The 16,586-nt window shown below is 39.7% G+C and overlaps 1 pseudogene across 1 annotated transcript; it reads right to left on the minus strand.

Annotated features, from left to right (window-relative positions):
• Positions 1 to 3,105: 3,105 nt before the first annotated feature.
• On the minus strand, positions 3,106 to 3,914 carry LOC309820499 (ras-related protein R-Ras2-like; annotated as a pseudogene). The gene has a single exon. The product of its transcript is annotated as a ras-related protein R-Ras2-like (transcript).
• Between the last annotated feature and the right edge of the window lie 12,672 nt (positions 3,915 to 16,586).

Genomic DNA, 16,586 nt, shown 5'->3' on the forward strand with positions numbered 1-16,586 from the left:
ATGAGAGTAAAAACATTCAGTAAGAGTTTCTGAATTCTGGAGGGATCAGTTAGGGAAAAAAAGATAAATGTTTCTTTTCAGTTTGCAAAGATATAATCTTCTTAATTGTTGTGAGTTATAGATAGCTTAGGAGAAAACAGAAAAGGGGTTCCTTATATCCAGAAAAACAAAACATCTAAGAACAAGCAATATTCCAAACAAATAAACAAAAAAATCCATAAAAATTATAATCATTTTTCACTTGCTCATTCAGTCTCACATAATAATTCTTGTCCCGCTTGAAACTGGCTTAGCAGTTTTGTGAAGTCATCAGCTTCACCACTAGAATTCTGGATATCCTTAGTGGTGTGATCTCAAATTTATTTAAGCAATGCCATGAGAAGCCTGTACCCCAGAGTACCTTAGGTCATAGATCTTTCTGTGGTTCTCTGAGACATCCCTTTTGTTGAAGACAAAGTATTCCGGCTTGTAGCTGATTGCAAGAGCTTTTAGGAAAGCATCAGAATAACAGAATAACTATCTGTGAATGACAAAAAACTTAAAACGGCCACTGTTAAAGTTTGATGAGAATTCATTATAAAAAATAATGCAGTTGACAAATTTGGTTGTTTCTGTGACATATATTCTCTTAGGATAATAACTGAAATTATGACTGATAACATTCTATCAGGACATATCATAGACAATGAGGGCATTGACAAATTTCTAGGAACTTCATAGAATTTCTGAAGTACTTATATCAATAACATTTAGGCATACCAGTATAACCTAGGGAAGGTTAAGCACCTCTTCCCATTTGACAGTGCTTCCGTGCAACTTAACTTATTATGACATAAACTTAATTAGTTAAACATCTCCCTTTTCACAAGGTGAGAGGACAAACCCTTTGAGATTTTCCAGGGACCCCGTGGAAAGTCTCAAAGTCAGTTCCAGGTCAAAAAGACTTCATTTAGAATTTGATTTTGGGAAGCTGTCCAAAACGTCAGCAGGTTTGAACACCTGATTAAACAGGATCACAGATCAGTTTTTATTTAAGAAAAAAGACTTGGTCTTCTTAAATAATCAAAAACATGGTTAAAGTACTGGAAATTATTCCAATAAGACACAGAACCTTCGCTTCCTAAGTAGATGACTTAAAAGGTAAAGAGAACCTTTTTACAATCTCTTATTAAGAACAGACCAGTAATCCAAGAAATTCTGTCTTTTCTTTTTTTTTTTTGCGGTACGCGGGCCTCTCACTGCTGTGGCCTCTCCCGTTGTGGAGCACAGGCTCCGGACGCGCAGGCTCAGCGGCCATGGCTCACGGGCCCAGCCGCTCCGCGGCATGTGGGATCTTCCCGGACCGGGGCACTAACCCGTGTCCCCTGCATCGGCAGGCGGACTCTCAACCACTGCGCCACCAGGGAAGCCCCAAAACTTTGTCTTTTTAAGGGAGAGAAAACCAAACTCTAATTTTGCATCAATACATTATTGATATTAAAACAATATTGACATTATAAAACTTACAGTAAATCCATTCAGTCTTAGCCAGCCTGACCACATTAGATAAGATTCTCTCTCTGTGTCCCACAACATCACCCCACTCCCCAACCTGTAAAACTTCCTATATTTATTCATCTTTCTGTTTCTCTTTCTTTTTTTTTTTTTTTTTTTTTGCGGTATACGGGCCTCTCACCGTTGTGGCCTCTCCTGTTGCGGAGCACAGGCTCCGGACGCGCAGGCCCAGCGGCCATGGCTCACGGGCCCAGCCGCCCCGCGCCATGTGGAATCTTCCCGGACTGGGGCACGAACCCGCGTCCCCTGCATCGGCAGGCGGACTCTCAACCACTGCGCCACCAGAGAAGCCCCTGGTCTCTCTTTTTTTTCTTTTTTCTTCTGGAACAATCTTGTGTGTGTGTGTGTGTGTGTGTGATAACAGAGCAATTTTAATTCTAGCATACAAGGATATGCTTTATAAACTTCGTGCAACTGTTGTACGCATTCAGTAAAGTGACAACTCGCAATACCACTTAGTATCTCAAAATCAGGAACATACCTTTGAATTGTTTAAACACAATCCACAGAGTGAAAAACAAAATCAGAAGTCACCACAGTTATACTAATTGTCAACTAAACGTTTTACCACTTACTACTTGATATAGCAGTCAGTATCTAGTAGGGGATATCGGAAGTGATTTCAGATTCTCATCCTGTCGTACTCTATTGGGAAGGTTTCTTGAGTAGCTATGTGACTGGCCAAAGGTGGGTACAACCAGGACCAGAACAGCATGTAAGGTTCTACCACAGTTTCTGTAGTTTTCACTTTGTTTTCCTTTGTCAGCTAAAAGTGAACAGTAAGAATTAAATACTTATCTTTACATATACACGAGGTATGCTGTGAAAGCATATTTGCTTACAAACATATAAAAATACTTGTTAACTAGTTTGATAAGAAAATAACGTATAAAAGTATATAGCAAAACGTTAATCATCTCTGACCCTGGAAAGATCAATTCCATATTTTATGTTATAAACAAAAACAGTTTTAGTTTTTTGAATCCCTTACCCAGAAATACTTGAAAAGGAAGACAGACAGAAATTATTTATTTTTACTCTCAACATGGCTGTGAAAAGAGTTAAATTAAAAAACCAAGAACACTAAAATTCCTAAGTCCAGAATGAGTCCAAATATTTGGTCACATAGAATATTATCTTTAGGAATAATAGTAAAGGCTTTACATGCAGTTTTTAACCTATAAATACAATAGGCATTTTGGTATTTTGGCCCCTGGAAAACAAAGGCTATAGCATCAGTAAAGGTCTGAGATGTCTCACTTTCGTGAATTCAATTCAGTGTATTTAAGGTTAACTAAAGTTGACATCAAAATTTTTAGAGATAGGCAAAAATTCACATTTTAAAAAAACTCCCTATGTTTCTATTTAGAGTAACAGTAGGCGATATGATTCCAGAAGTTAAAAGTTATTTCACAACCTATGACTTCAGCTTGGCAAACAGCTTAGGTTCCAAAGCTGATTCATCCTTATTAAAAGTAAGCCCTTAAAAAAAGAATGTGTCTGTATATATAGATATCCATTTTAAAGGAATTAATCTTTGAAGCAGCCTTAGTGTTTCCTTTAAATCTGTCTTGAATGACCATTGGATTAGCTTCATGGAAAGGATTAGCCAGCTTCTTGGTCTAAGGCTACCACGGTGATCATTTATCTAAGGCTAGAAAGGTACCGGCGTGATGTTAACTGTAAGGAGAGAGGGAGAAGATGAGGGCTTTTCCTGGCAGTTTGTAGCTAAAATTCAAGGGATTCTTAGAAAATGACACAGTGGCAGCCTTTCTTGTCGTTTTCTTTCCGTGTTGGTTCTGGTGAAGGAGGACATTCCTGCCCTTGAAATTTCCTTATAACCCGGACAAGCTCATGGAAAGCTTGATCTACATTCATCCTAATCTTTGCTGACGCCTTCACATATGTTACCTTAAGTTGTCGTGCTAACTGCTGTCCTTCTTCCTGCGTTACCTGTCTCTGATGATCCAGATCTGCTTCATTACCAATTAAAGTCATTAGAAACTCATCACGATCCTTTCCTCTGAGAATCTGTCTTTGAAACTTATAGATTTCTTCAGAACTGCCTCTATCTGTGACTGAAAAGACCAACAGGAAACCCTCGCCAGTTCTCATATACTGTTCTCTCATAGCTCCAAACTCCTCTTGTCCCGCTGTATCCAGAATATCTAGCCGGGCTGCCCGGTCATCTGTCACGCACTGCTTTGTGGAGGAATCCTCGACGGTTGGATCATAATCCGTTACAAAATAGGACTAGATGAACTGGATGGTGAGCGCCAACTTGCCGCGCTGCCCCCGCCGATTACCACGAGCCGGTGCTTCTCTTGGCCGGAGCTGTCCCGCCAGCCGGCGGCGGCCATGTGGATGCCGCCGAGCCCAGCCCGGCCACGCCGAGCCGCCGCCCGTCCTAGGCCCGGCTCCGGAGACTTGTGCGGCCGCTGGGCCGCGGGCGAGCAGCCGGGCGGGGGTCTCGGGCGCCAGGAGCTGCTGGAGGGCCCGTCCCGGTGGCAGCGCAGCGCCCGGGCTGCCTGGGTCCCGACCGAGGCGCAGAGAAGCGAGGTGACCACAGCGGCGAGGGGCTTCAGTGGCCGGAGGGCGCACTCCAGCACACGTCTTCACAGTGCCAATGGAACAATCTTTAAACAACTACTTTTGGACAGAATTACTCTTTTCTTTTTCTTAACAAACACAATCCTACACTCCTTGAATACTTTGCATTCAGAGTTTTCTTCTTCACCCTTATTTATTTCTAGTAGCTTCATTTACATATATTGATTATAATTTTGAACCCTTAGTAACCTTTATTTCCCAGAGAAAACTAGGAAGTAGACAATTGTGAACTGTCATAGACCACCAGCACTGTGTAGTAGATTAGCAAATTTATCAATACATCATCTCACAGTTTCTAGAGACTTATGCTGCCCTCAAAGTACAATTTCTCAATATGACAAAAATATCATTTTTGTTCATAGATCCAAATATCTTTAGTTTCCTGTATAAATAAGAAGTCAAAATAGATAAACTTAAAGCTATGTTTAGTAATTAATGTTTCAGTATTTTATATTATTTGGAAATGATCTAGATATTTAATGGATATTTAATGGATATCTATTATTTAACTTTGTATAACTCTAAGGTTTCAAGTTACCAAAAAGATTTTGGAAAGTACTTCTAAGCAGACATATAATAAAACACAATTGTTGTTGAAATAAAATCTGTAAGAGCAATGATTTAATTTGATTAAAATAAAATCTCTAAGGAATCTTGCTCCCTGACTTCAGACTGTACTACAAAGCTACAGTAATCAAAACTGTATGGTGCTGGCACAAAAACAGACACATAGATCAATGGAACAGGATAGAAAGCCCAGAAATAAACCCACTCACTATGGTCAATTAATCTATGATAAAGGAGGCAAGAATAAGCAACGGAGAAAAGACAGTCTCTTCAATAAGTGGTGCTGAGAACACTGGAGAGCTACATGTAAAAGAATGAAATTAGAACATTCTCTAACACCATATACAAAAATAAACTCAAAATGGACCTAAACGTAAGGCCATATACTATAAAACTCCTAGAGGAGAATATAGGCAGAACACTCTGACATAAATCGCAGTCATATTTTTTTTTGGATCTGTCTCCTAGAGTAATGGAAACAAAAGCAAAAATAAACAAATGGGGCTTAATTAAACTTAAAAGCTTTTGCACAACAAAGGAAACCATAAACAAAACGAAAAGACAACCTACAGAATGGTAGAAAATATTTGCAAACAATGCAACCAACAAGGGATTAATTTCCAAAACACATATATTATATGGCTCACTATCAAAAAAATAAATAACTCAGTCAAAAGAAAAATATGGGCAGAAGACCTAAATAGACATTTTTCCAAAGAAAACATATAGATGACCAGCAGGCATATGCAAAGATGCTCAACACTGCTAATTATCAGAGAGATGCAAATCAAAACTACCATGAGGTATCACCTCACACCAGTCAGAATGGCCATTATCAAAAAGTCTATAAATACTAAATTCTGGAGAGGGTGTGGAGGAAAGGGAACCCTCTTCCACTGTTGGTGAGAATAATGGTGCAGCCACTATGGAGAACAGTATGGAGGTTCCTTAAAAAACTAAAAATAGAATTACCATATGATTCTGTAATACCATTCCTGGGCAAATATCCAGAAAAGATGAAAACTCTAATTCGAAAAGGTACATGCACCACAATGTTCATAGCAGCAAAATTTACAATAGCTGAGACATGGAAACAATCTAAGTGCCCATTACAGATGAATGGATAAAGAATATGCGGTGTATATACACAATGGAATATTACTCAGCCATAAAAAAGAATGAAATAATGCTATTTGCAGCAACATGGATGGACCCAGAGCTTATCATAGTAAGTGAAGTAAGTCAGATAAAGATGAATATCATATGATATCACTTATATGTGGAATCTAAAAAAATGATATAAATGAACTTATTTACAAAACAGAAACACATTTACAGACATAGAAAACAAACTTATGGTTACCAAAGGGGAGGAGGAGGGAGGGATAAATTAGGAATTTGGGATTAACAGATACACACTACTATATATAAAATAGATAAATAACAAGGACCTACTGTATAGCACAGGGAACTATATTCAATTTCTTGTAATAACCTATAATGGAAAAGAGCCTGAAAAAGAACATATATATACACTATACACACACACACACACACACACACATATATATATATCTTTGAATCACTTTGCTGTACACCTAAAACATTGTAAATCAACTATACTTCAATTTAAAAAAAATAAAATCTACTCAGCCATAAAAAGGAACAAAATTGTGCCATTTGCAGAGACATGGATGGACCTAGAGACCGTCATACAGAGTGAAGTAAGTCAGAAAGAGAAAAACCAATATCGTATATTAACGCATATATGTGGAATCTAGAAAAATGGTATAGATGAACTTATTTGCAAAGCAGAAATAGAGACACAGCCGTAGAGAACAAATGTATGGATACCAAGCGGGGAAGGGGGGTGGGGGATGGATTGGGAGATTCGGATTGACATATATACACTACTATGTATAAAACAGATAACTTATGAGAACCGACTGTATAGCACAGGGAACTCTACTCAGTGCTCTGTAGTGACCTAAATGGGAAGGAAATCCAAAAAAGAGGGGATATATGTATACGTGTGGCTGATTCACTTTGCCGTACAACACAAACTAACACAACATTGTAAAGCAACTATACTCCAATAAAAAAAATAAAATCTGTAAGTTTTATAATCTTAAACATATAGTAAATAATAGCTTATTTGATTAGTAAACCCAAGGTGTCTGAAAATATATGTTTGTATCATAATGCCGATAACTCAGAAGAAAGTTATTTTTATTATTAAACAAATGATATTAAACTAGTCTTATTTACTAAAGATTTACCCACATCATGTGAATTTGAAAAAAAATTTAGATTTCTGAGTTTTAGGAATATTTCATTTATATGTTTTTATTTTTCTCTAAGCCAATTAAAGTAGAGCTCTTTTAAGGAATTTTATAAATTAATTTGGCTATACCATCCAGGGGTAAGAAAATACCACATATACATATTACATACATAGACAGACATAAGCATATATGCAGACACAAATAGAGACCTTATAGCTTTCATAGTAATCCAAAATTTATTAGTTTAGGTAAGAATTAGTGTTTGTCTTTGTCCCACTTCTTATTCAGACTATGTTTCTAGCAGATGAAATGAGTTGTTATTTGTTCAACCTATGGGCTAAAGCTTTTTACCAATATTTGTGCGGGAGACCTTTAAGACCTTTTCTTTGCCTTGATGTATAATCAGTGGGGGCTGTAGTTCAGTCTCACTCAGGTGGTTGTTTTAGTGGCCTGAGAAGTTACTATTTATTTATTTGTTTGTTTGTTGGGCTATGCCGGGTCTTAGTTGCCGCGTGCAGGATCTTTTTAGTTGCGGCGTGCAGCATCTAGTTCCCTGACCAGGGATCGAAGCTGGGCCCCCTGCATTGGGAGCGCAGAGTCTTAACTGCTGGACCACCAGGGAAGTCCCGAGAAGTTACTTTTTAAAGCCCGGGGAGTGCTAAGGAAAAGAGCACTGGGGGCTCATTAAAGGGGGATATTAATTGGTTTTTATTAAGAGGAGAAATAAATTTCGTATATTTTATGACAGAAAGCAATAGTACAATTAAAAGCAAGGGATCCCTCAGGCTGAGAGCCAGCCTAATTTCCTTGGATGTTTGTATTTTAAAGAGATGGCTCTCGGGTCCTGGAGAAGACGGTTCTGGGTGGTAGAAGATTTACAACTCAAAGAGGGAGAGGAAGAAAGCAACCTTTTAAAATAACTGCTCTAAGAGCGTTTTCAGGGGCATATTTGCCTATTACCAGATTTTGGCTGGGACAACAGTAAATTTGTCTGGTAGCACTGAGCCTTTGCAAACAGGCATTTTTAAGGGGGGAGGGGGAGAGGGGGATGTAGTAGGTGGGCAGAATTATTTGTGTTGAGAGTCTGTAGTTTCTAATTGGCCCAGGTTGAGGCCTAGTTGCGAAGAGGTTTCAGAGGAGCGGGACTGAGGAGGCTGAGGCTATTTGTGTCTCTTTTTCTTAAGTTCAGGTCAGTCCCTTTTCCAACATCCTGACTTAAAGTATCAGCAAGTATCTTGAGATGAATAGGGGAGGCTTTGGAACTGGTCAGAAAGATGGGTGTACTTTGGGTTACTTCTAGAGCCATATTTCTGATTTTATAAAGACTTGGTTAGTAAGGTAAGGACAGATTTTTAATTTTTTTTCCGGTACGCGGGCCTCTCACTGTTGTGGCCTCTCCCATTGCGGACCACAGGCTCCAGACGCACAGGCTTAGCGGCCATGGGTCACGGGCCCAGCCGCTCCTCGGCATGTGGGATCCTCCCGGACCGGGGCATGAACCCGTGTCCCCTGCATCGGCAGGCGGACTCTCAACCACTGCGCCACCAGGGAAGCCCAGGACAGATATTTTTAATTCTTCAAAGAATTGAGTGGCAGCCTCAGTAATGATATTAAGGGGCTGGCCTACCCATCCAACTATATTATTTTGAAATTCTTACGTATATCAGAGAGAGTTCCAATTAAGGCAGAAACCAAGATTCCTATGTTCCAGGGCTTCTGGATTTAGAGCTCTGTGTCTTTGGAATGTTTTTATAAATCGTTCAACAAAGGCTTTAGGATGTATTCCTTCCCTCTGAGTACTTCATTCCACTTTAGCCCAATTAACCTTCAGGGGAAAGGCCCAAGTGGGCCATTTGTAGCAGGGAGGTGGAGGAGGGAGTTTATGGTGGATATAGATTTTGATTTCTGTTCTTTAATTTTGTTAAGGGAGACTTTTAAGCTAGCTGTGATCTTTCTTTATGTCCTCCTTTCAGTTTGATTTTTCCATATTGGTAATAGGATATTTGTTTAGGGTGAGAGTTCTCTAAAAATTCTTACAAATATAAACTCTTTTTCAAATCAAAAGATCTGTTGTCTGGCCACTGACGACTTAGGATCTGCAAACGTATATGTATTCTAAAATGTGCCTCAAAACCAATGGACCTTTTTATGATTTAGCCATGGACACAAGAGGCAACCCCCCAAAAGGGTGCAGAAAATGAAGACCCATAATTTAGTCACTCCCAACAATAGCCAAAGAGAAAGAAAGCAAAGAATCTCATTTGCCACAGGTGATGGGAGTGGTGTTTGTGAAAACATGTGTCTCTAGTTTCCCATAAAAGTGAGCTACCTTGGGACTTCCCTGGTGTTCCGGTGGTAAAGAATCCACTTTCCAATGCAGGGGACGCGGGTTCGATCCCTGGTCTGGTACCTAAGATCCAACATGCCACAGGGCAACTAAGCCCGCATGCCACAACTACAGAGCCTATGCGCCCTGAGCCTGCGCGCCACAACTAGAGAGAGAAAACCCACACGCCACAATCCCACATGCTGCAACTAAGACCTGATGCAGCCAAAAAAATAAAGAAAATAATTTTTTTGTGTGTTTTAAAGTGAGACACCTCCAGTTACAGACCTTCTGATCTGTGTCTGACACCAGGCAGGTGATACTGGGATAGGACTTCCCAGCACAAGCAAGGCAACGAGGAAACAGAGGATAAGGTCCTTACGGACTAAGACCCTTTATCTAGACTGAGATGAACGCACTAAGAGCTGGTAATGGTTAGCAGGACACCAGCCACAAATGGGGTGCCCAGTCTGCTCACATATTTGTCCTGAAGTCTACAGATTCTCATGATCTCAACCTAATGTTTGGCTTCTTCTGAACACAGACCCAAAAACCTGCATCCCTGGGCAGACAGAAAACCAGAGAGTGAATGCACTTACTAGATACAAACCAAGCTCTCAGGACACACAAAGAGATGAACAGATAGGACAGAGTGGCTATCCCTGGGAGGGAAAGGATCTACAATAAGAGTACTCAAACTAGAAAAATGGTACAGATGAACTGGTTTGCAGGGCAGAAATAGAGACACAGATGTAGAGGACGAACCTTTGGACACCAAGTGGGTAAAGTGGTGGTGGTGGTGGTGGTGGGATGAACTGGGAGATTGGGATTGACATGTATACACTAATATGTCTAAAATGGATAACTAATAAGAACCTGCTGTATAAAAAATAAATAAAATTCAAAAGTTCAAAAAAAGTAAATAAAAATATCTTCACAGCAAAAAAAAAAAAAAAAAAAAAACCGAGTCACAATATACAAAGAACTAGTTCGTGTTAAGTATTTTCTCCTGCTAATCTCAACCCTGGAAAGAAAAAAAAAAAAGAGAAGCTCTTACTGCCTTTGCTCAACCAGACCCCGAGAGACCTGGGAGTCTGGCTGGTAAGGAAACTTACCTGTCAGCTTGGTCAGAGGTCCCAAGATCTCAGCTACAGTCTCTAGGTGAGCAGGGCACCCCTACCATACGGTCCTTAACACCCAAACTGTTGAACTGTTGAAGAAGGAAAACTTTTCTTCTTCCAACTGATGTCTAGTGGTTGAGGGCCTACAAATTAACCAACAATAGACAGATTAACAGGAGAAAAGACAAGGATTACTTATGCAGGCAGGTGGAAGTAGTCAGTGATGAGGAACTCATTCAACAGCCAGGGATTAACAGGTTCATGTACCAAATTTAACAGAGGGGTGGTGGCGATTAGGGCTTCAGTGGGAAGGTAGGGAAGGTTCTATGGGACTTTTTGATGCTAAGGGAATGGGTAGTCTGTCTCCATGGCAGCTGCATTTGCAGGAAACTCCCTGGGAAGGGGGTTAACAGCAGTTGTATTTCTCTGGAGTCTCTGCCATGGTCAGGTAAGGGCCATTTAGATAAGATTTCTTTCCCCCTCTGCTTTAGCTAAAATGTTTTGTCTTTAACATTATCTTTATACCAACTCTGGGGGTCTGAGTGGATCCCCACAAGACTCGAGACTCTCATCACCCCAAAATTTTAAAGAAGGAAAACCTCCCGGGTCCTTCCTGTGACAAGTGTTGAGATAGGCAATATTTCTATGATGGGCTTGAGAGCTCCCAGAAGATTCAGTGAAATTCTTGGTGACAGACACATTGCTGCCTAATACAAAGGCACTGTGGGTTTATCAATGTAATTTCTGCACAGGCTGAGATCATCACGGGCTTCATTCCAACAACACAAGTCCTGGCTTCTGTGCCCAGAGTGAGGGCTGATATTTAATTTCATTAAATCCCCAAGATTCAAAACCCATTACTTGCCTTCAGAAAATCATTGCACAGTATTTCAAGACTTAAGTGATATCAGTGTTTGAACTCTTTCTATATATAGTTGCTTTTTCCTTTTACCCACCACAGGCAGGAAAGGTAGACTGTTTATATTTTCAGTTACAAATTGATCTTATAACTCAAACACTGATGTCCAAGGAAATATTGTTATCCGTGGAAATATCTAGAAGAAAAGGTAAAATTCAATTCTAATTTCCAAAGGCAGTATTCCATATTCTCTATTACTTTTAGTATGCTATGATTTAGTGCTGTTTGGTTTCAGTAGCACAAGCTTCCTGTTCATTAAAGCCATTTTCACACCTTCAGAAACTCTAGTTATTAAGACAGATAAGGGTATCTCCTAAAAAACTGCGGTCTCAAGTCCATCAATTCAAACTGCTCATTCAGAATACAACGTATAGAAATTAAAGATAAATGAACCACCAGGTGATCTTTTCTTAGAAGATGGAAAGCCCCATAAAAAAGAAAGTCAGGTATTTGTCTGTAGTATAGACTCTCGGGATGAAATTCTTGAGGATGGGCACCATGGATTTGGGGCTTACTAACCTGCAGGGATACTGGAAACGAATAGCAATGAGAATAAGAACATAGCCAGAATGGTTCAGAGTTTGAGATACTTCTATATAGAATGAATTTAGACATTGCTAATTAGTGGTTTGAATTCTAGCTCCCCCAAATATTATCAAAATAACCTTTTGATACTGGATAATTCTTTGTTAGAAGACGGGGATTATCCTGGGCATTGTAGGATGTTTAGCAGCAATCTTGACCCTGACCCTCTAGAGGCCAGCAGCCTCCCCAGTCATGACAATCAAAAATGTCTCCAGACATTGCTCCATTTCCTCTTGGAGGCAAAATCAGCCCCAGTTAAGAAACGAATGCTTTACAGGTAATAGAGATCTCACCACCTCAACAGGCTTAGCAGAGGCTCAGAATAGGGAGGGCAAGCTTGGGAATAGTTTCGAGATTTTGAAGTATGGTTTTCTTCAATGTGTGTCTTTCATCTTGAGAGTGGGGAGGTCTGGTTAGGGCTGGGTGAGGACCACAATATCATCTTTTTTTTTTTTTTTTTTTTTTTTTGCGGTACGCGGGCCTCTCCCGTTGCGGAGCACGGGCTCCGGACGCGCAGGCTCAGCGGCCATGGCTCACGGGCCCAGCCGCTCCGCATGTGGGATCTTACCGGACCGGGGCACGAACCTGTGTCCCCTGCATCGGCAGGCGGACTCTCAACCACTGCACCACCAGGGAAGCCCCACAATATAATTTTTAGGATTAACGGACATAGCAAGGTGAAGATTTTGAGGTTAGGGGTTTGAAAATGCTCAAATTGATGTAAAATTATTCTTTGATGTTTTCAGTAGATGAGTTGAAGGGTCTTTGGGGAGGTCTTTGGAGTGAACGATAAAGTCATTTGTAATTGCCATCTTCTTGGGCTTTCTGGAACAGTAAAGTTATGCTGAAGAAGACCCATGGAATAGAAAACTTATGTTAATGTAGACTGTGGGGATGGAAATGGTTTTGGTTCTCAGTAGATTTCTTGAGTTTTTTTCCCCCTCAGGTTGCTATCTACCTTTTTGCCCACTATTACCACATTCACAAAAGCCAATGTATAAGATGCCAAACTTATATATTGTGCTGTGTCTCCAGCACAGACTCTGGAGTTACTGTTTCATTCTGGTTTCACCACATTACTTTCGACCTGGGCAAGCAACACACACTTGTCAAACCTCAGTTTCTCCGTCAATATACTGAAGTCAGTAACAGTATCTCCCCATCAGGTTGTGGTGGAGTTTGAATGAAATAATACATGTCTGGTGCTCTGAACATAATATGCACTCAAAGGGTATGAACCAATTATGTAAAACTATGAAAAAAATGCCATAGCAACAGCGTACCTATGCTTGGACCATCATGTTTTTGAGGACCTCCTTCATTCTCTTTTCCATAAGCTCTAAGAAAAGACTGGGTTGAAAAAGAAACTGAAACGCCCTCTCTGCATCCTAGAAATGTCATGGAGTGAGAGTGGCTAACTGTTCTAAGTTCCTCTACTCATGTTCTTAACGGAGCATGCTCTTTGGTCACCACTAACATGTGTGGGGTGACTTAGGCTATATTTTAGTAATGTCACTGCTGTGAAAGTTGGTGAACAATAGGAGTACCATGGCACTAGCTTGTGGTGGGTCAAAAGCTACTTTCCTGAAACTTATCCACTGGAATGTTCATCTAATCTATTTCCCATGGGTCATTTTAAAGACAATACCTTGCTTTAATAGCCATGACCTTGAATCCATTACACTGTGGAATTCTCCTTTTTGCTCTCTCCTAATTCTAATAACAGGTCATATACTACAGGCACTGATCTAGGTACTTATAGTTTTCTCATTTAATCTTCACTTATAAGGTAAATACTGTAATGAGAAATCTGATACTCATAGAGTCAGAGTAACTTGTTGCAGAGACCTGGCTGATACATGAGCAGAGGCAGGATTTAAGCCTCCGTTAGGCTCCGAAGTTGACGATTCTCCTACTGCGGCATGATGCCACTACATGTCTATTTCTCAAAATAAGAACAAACTGAAAAGCCCAAAGCTAACACATCAAACATATCCTCGTCATGGTTTTACAAAGCCTGAGTCCATGTATAGTATTTGACCACATGGACTGGAATTTTCTGGAATATTGGCAAGGAAGAGACAACCTTGCAAAGTGGCAGATCTAATCTGATCACAGGATGACTGAAATAACTGAACACCAACCTCAGGTAACCACAGCCATGGATGGGATTAAGAGGGAAAAAAAATAAAAACTCTACACACCACCCAGTACCCCAAAGCATTTTGAGGACTACAGACATGCATTTGGCAAAGAAGTATTTCAACAGCATAGTTTATCAACAGAATGGTAACAGGCTGAGGGAATTTCACTGGATAGCACTGTGACTGGGGAGTGACATTGGAATTAAATGTCTTCAAGAAAAATGTCTTCAAGAGTAGGTTTTCTGGGATAGTGTCCTTGTTTTATGGTGGTGGTGACGTTACTGTTTTCAGAAGAGGTGATTCAGTAAATGGACAACTAAATGCAATTCAAGTTTAGATCTCTGTGTAAGTTTTTTTTTTTTTTAAACATGGATCAGAATTCTTCATTTTCTAACACAGCATTGTAAATCAACTGTACTTCAATTTAAAAAATTAAATAAAAAAAAAGATATTTTCACCTCTGCTTTAGTGCTACCTGTGTGATTCTGAGCAAGTAAACTGATTTCTCTGGGCCTCAATTTCCTTCTCTATAACAAAGAGGGATCCATGAAGTCCCTTCCGGCTCGAGTCAAAAAGATGTTATTAACTGACTACTGCCCTCTACAGGCAACTAGCTCAGCAGTCTGAGAATTCATAAAGGGGATGTTGGCAAAATTCTCCAGGATATTTAATGTTATAACTTAGTTTCCCACAGAATATCTTGTTATTCAATGAACCATGGTTGTGAAGCAATTAAAATGTTAGATTTTGTCTAGACCTCACTTTATAGATAAAGAATATGAGGACTCCCATGGCTGTGAACTTTCCCAGTTCCTTAGGCGTAAGGCTTGAATGCAAGTCTCTTGATAATCGGTTCAATAGCATCCAATAAGTGACCCTTCCAGTCTTTTGCAGTTGTCTTCAAAATACTCTTCCTTCTCCTTGTCCGACAGCACTGGAACTCAGCATTTCCTAAAATTTCTGTGAACTTACTACCCTTAGGAGTTGATGAACTGTGGATATTTCCATTAGAGCAGTAAACGGTTGCTTCAGTGTTGACTGGTGAGCACCTGGTTGTCAGGTTGCTTTCTTGCAACCTTCCCTGCTCCTCATGGGGAGGTCGTTTACTGACATTGCCGGGAGAAAATGTATGCGTGCTCAATATCTGATTGATTCCCTTTCAGTTCCAGGACTGTTAAAATTTTTAATCCTTCACGCTGAGACCTACTTAGAAGTTGGGACACACTATTCATTTCCAAGGTGGAGGACACAGAAAAAATTTCCTGGACAGCTTTCAGTGAAAATCTGAGTCAGTTTAAGCCTACTTGAAACAGTTTAAAAATTCATTCATGTTTTAATTTTTATTATTACAAAAAGCAGCATTTGTGCCTTGCAGAAAGTTATAAATTAAGATTAAAAAAATAAGAAAATGATAGCACCGTATTCTTACCACCCATAGATTACCACTGTTAACACACCTGTGTGTAGATCCTGAAAGCTTTTTCCATGCATATATAAATATACATATACATATTTTTACCAAAATGAGACGGTGTGCTGTTTGTAACCTGCTTTCTTTAGTTAATAATCTCCATCTTTCCTTGTCAATAAATTTTTTTCTTGTCTAAAACCCAACCTGTATTCAAATTTCCCCTCCTTGTCCCCAAAATGTCCTTTACAGTGGTTTATCCAAACCAAACTCAAACCTAGGACCCTGAATTGCACCTATTTATTATGTCCCTTAAGATTCTTTAATCTAGTGTTGCTTCCTCCCTCTCTTTATTATTATTATTTTTTATCAAACACCTTGTTGAAGAGAACAAGGAAGGCTGAGGTTTTGTATGTTTTTCTTTTCTTTCATATTTTATTCTGTACATAAACCAGATTTTTAGGAAATTGCCCAACTTTCTGCTTTATCTTCACCTAAAGAGATACTGCCTTAATGGTATAACAGATGGTCAACAGCTTAAAAATACAGCTTTTAGTCTAAAATGAAATCTGTAAACCTGATCAAACATCTCTGTTTTTCTTGAATTTCTCTTTCCCACCCTATCTCCCAGTACCCAGAACAAAGGAAAATTATTCAAAATGATCTCAGGCCCTTTGATAAGCTATAGTGATGAACAAAACAGGCATGATCCCACATGGAGCATACAGTCTAGTGGGGGACTTAGATTTGAAATTAATCATTACCATTAAATGCTTAATTAAATGATGACAAATACAAATACTGAGAAGGAAAAGTATAGAATACAAGGTGTTGGGGTGTGAGAGATAGCTCATGGAAGTATGTTAGGGAAGCCTTCTCCTGAGGAATGAACTTTAAATCAGTTAGTTGAGGGGAGACCAGGGGGAAGACTGCTTCAGGCACGGGGAATGGCATTTGCAAAGGTGATGAGATTTAGCAGTAGTGCCTAACATCGCTGGGATGAAGAGAATATAAGAGGGAAAATGGAATGAGATGAACCTGGAAAGTTAGACAGGGACCAGCCCATT

This window comes from Grampus griseus, assembly GCF_964374135.1.
Source record: "Grampus griseus genome assembly, chromosome: 3".
Classification (NCBI taxonomy): domain Eukaryota; kingdom Metazoa; phylum Chordata; class Mammalia; order Artiodactyla; family Delphinidae; genus Grampus; species Grampus griseus.